This window comes from Pezoporus wallicus, unplaced genomic scaffold (genome assembly GCF_028554395.1).
Source record: "Pezoporus wallicus isolate ANWC-B61680 ecotype Strahan unplaced genomic scaffold, APGP_CSIRO_Pwel_v1 contig_10798, whole genome shotgun sequence".
NCBI lineage: Eukaryota > Metazoa > Chordata > Aves > Psittaciformes > Psittacidae > Pezoporus > Pezoporus wallicus.
This window is the reverse complement of record NW_026638621.1, coordinates 1-3,145: the sequence shown is the minus strand read 5'-3', so window position 1 is coordinate 3,145 and position 3,145 is coordinate 1. Positions and strand designations below refer to the sequence as shown.

At 69.9% G+C, this 3,145-nt stretch overlaps 1 long non-coding RNA gene across 1 annotated transcript; it reads left to right on the top strand.

The window, feature by feature from the left end:
* The first annotated feature begins 1,066 nt into the window (after positions 1-1,066).
* On the top strand, positions 1,067-2,468 carry LOC130600365 (uncharacterized). The gene is made up of 3 exons (XR_008972443.1): positions 1,067-1,116; positions 1,201-1,313; positions 2,397-2,468. It is a non-coding gene; the product is annotated as an uncharacterized LOC130600365 (long non-coding RNA).
* The last annotated feature ends 677 nt before the right edge of the window (positions 2,469-3,145 follow it).

Genomic DNA, 3,145 nt, shown 5'->3' with positions numbered 1-3,145 from the left:
GGAACCGCAGCGGAAAGAGGAGCTCAAACAGAGCAAGAAGCGTGAGAGGGGCTGCGAGGGGCGGAGGGAACAGTGGGGATGGGAAGGATGGGGCTGGGGGCACAGGGGGCACAGGGGGGCAGGGTGAGGTTGGGGGCACAGGGGGGGCACAGGGGGGGCACAGGGGGTCAGGGGCAGGGTGAGGTTGGGGGCACAGGGGGGGCACAGGGGGGGCACAGGGGGGCAGGGGCAGGGTGAGGTTGGGGGGCCCAGGGGGCCGGGGGCAGGAGGTGAGGTGGGGGGCACAGGGGGGCACAGGGGTCAGGGGCAGGGTGAGGTTGGGGGGCACAGGGGGGCACAGGGGTCAGGGGCAGGGTGAGGTTGGGGGGCACGGGGGGGGCACAGGGGGGCAGGGTGAGGTTGGGGGGCACAGGGGGGCACAGGGGGGCACAGGGGGGGCACAGGGGGTCAGGGGCAGGATGAGGTTGGGGGCACAGGGGGGGCACAGGGGGTCAGGGGCAGGGTGAGGTTGGGGGCACAGGGGGGCACAGGGGGGGCACAGGGGGGCAGGATGAGGTTGGGGGGCACGGGGGGGGCACAGAGGGGGCACAGGGGGTCAGGGGCAGGATGAGGTTGGGGGCACAGAGGGGGGCACAGGGGGGGCACAGGGGGTCAGGGGCAGGGTGAGGTTGGGGGGCACAGGGGGGCACAGGGGGTCAGGGGCTGGGTGAGGTTGGGGGCACAGGGGGGGGCACAGGGGGGCAGGGGCAGGGTGAGGTTGGGGGGCACAGGGGGGGCACAGGGGGGCAGGGGCAGGGTGAGGTTGGGGGGCACGGGGGGGGCACAGGGGGGCAGGGGCAGGGTGAGGTTGGGGGGCACAGGGGGGGCACAGGGGTCAGGGGCAGGGTGAGGTTGGGGGGCACGGGGGGGGCACAAGGGGGGCACAGGGGGGTCGCAGTGGTCCCGGGTCTCCCCTGGGGCCCGCCCCGGCTCAGCCCCGTGCCCGCTCCCCGGCAGCGCCGGAGCCGAAGCCGGGCGCGCAGAAGCCGAGCGCGGCCGCGGAGCCGCTGCCGGGCGCGGGCGGCCCCGGGGCGCTGCTGCCCGGGAACCGCTCCCTGCGCAGCCTCAGCCTGGACCGTGAGTGCGGGGGGGGGGGAACGGGACCGGGACCGGGACCGGGACCCGCTGCGGGCCCTGACCCCCCCCCCCGGCCCCCCCCAGACAACCGCGTGTCCGAGCGCGGCCTCGGAGCCTTCCTGGCGGCGCTGGAAGCGCAGCAGCGCGAGGAGCCCAAGGGGCCCGGGCAGCAGGGGCTGGAGCGGCTCGGGCTGGAGGTGCCGGGGGGGGGGCGTCGTGTGGGGCTGGTGCTGCCGTGGGGTTGGTGCTGCCGTGGGGTTGGTGCTGCCGTGGGGCTGGGATTGACATGGGGCTGGTGCTGCCATGGGGCTGGGATTGACATGGGGCTGGTGCTGCCGTGGGGCTGGGATTGACATGGGGCTGGTGCTGCCATGGGGCTGGGATTGACATGGGGCTGGGATTGACATGGGGCTGGTGCTGCCGTGGGGTTGGTACTGCCGTGGGGCTGGGATTGACATGGGGCTGGTGCTGCCGTGGGGTTGGTACTGCCATGGGGCTGGGATTGACATGGGGCTGGGATTGACATGGGGCTGGTGCTGCCGTGGGGTTGGTGCTGCCGTGGGGCTGGGATTGACATGGGGCTGGTGCTGCCATGGGGCTGGGATTGACATGGGGCTGGCATTGACATGGGGCTGGTGCTGCTGTGGGGCTGGGATTGACATGGGGCTGGGATTGACATGGGGCTGGTGCTGCTGTGGGGCTGGGATTGACATGGGGCTGGTGCTGCCGTGGGGTTGGTGCTGCCATGGGGCTGGGATTGACATGGGGCTGGGATTGACATGGGGCTGGTGCTGCCGTGGGGCTGGGATTGACATGGGGCTGGCGCTGCCGTGGGGTTGGTGCTGCCATGGGGCTGGGATTGACATGGGGCTGGGATTGACATGGGGCTGGTGCTGCCGTGGGGCTGGGATTGACATGGGGCTGGCATTGACATGGGGCTGGTGCTGCCGTGGGGCTGGGATTGACATGGGGCTGGCATTGACATGGGGCTGGTGCTGCCGTGGGGCTGGTACTGTCATGGGGCTGGTACTGCCACGGGGCTGGCATCAGTGTGGGGCTGGCATTGCCATGGGGTTGCCACCATGTGGGGCTGACATCACCATGGGGCTGGTACTGCCATGGGGCTGGCATCACCTTTGGGATGCCATCATGTGGGGCTGGCATCACCGTGGGGCTGGCATCACCATGGGGCTGGTACTGCCATGGGGCTGGTACTGCCGTGGGGCTGGCATCACCATGGGGCTGGCATCAGTGTGGGTCTGACACCCCCTTCCCTGCAGAGCAACCGCATCCCTCCCACCAGCCCGGCCCTGGCCCGGCTGCAGGAGCTGCTGCCGCTGGAGCCCGGTCCCAAAGCCCCGGAGCAGGAGGAGGAGCAGGATGCGGGCACTTAGGGCGGTCCCGGTCCCGGTCCCGGTCCCGGGTCCTGGCCTTCCCCTTGGAAACCAACCCCAAACCCTTGTGTGGAGAGGAGGAAAAGAACCGGGATCCAGGAGGAAAAGAACCGGGATCCAGGAGGGAAAGAACCGGGATCCAGGAGGGAAAGAACCGGGATCCAGGAGGAAAAGAACCGGGATCCAGGAGGGAAAGAACCGGGATCCAGGAGGGAAAGAACCGGGATCCAGGAGGGAAAGAACCGGGATCCAGGAGGGAAAGAACCGGGATCCAGGAGGGAAAGAACCGGGATCCGGGAGGGAAAGAACCGGGATCCAGGAGGGAAAGAACCGGGATCCAGGAGGGAAAGAACCGGGATCCAGGAGGGAAAGAACGGGGATCCGGGAGGAAAAGAACCGGGATCCGGGAGGAAAAGAACCGGGATCCAGGAGGTCCAACCGCACCGCTCGCTCTCGGCTCTATTATATATAATATATATATGGGCCCCCCCGCGCGCGGCCTCGCCGCGACACCCGGGAGGGGGAGATGGGACCTGGCTCCCCCTGGGGTCACCGACTGGCACCGGGGGGGGACACCCGGTGCAGGGGGGCCGCGGGGTGGGTATTTACAGGGGGGCACGTACGTACATATTTAT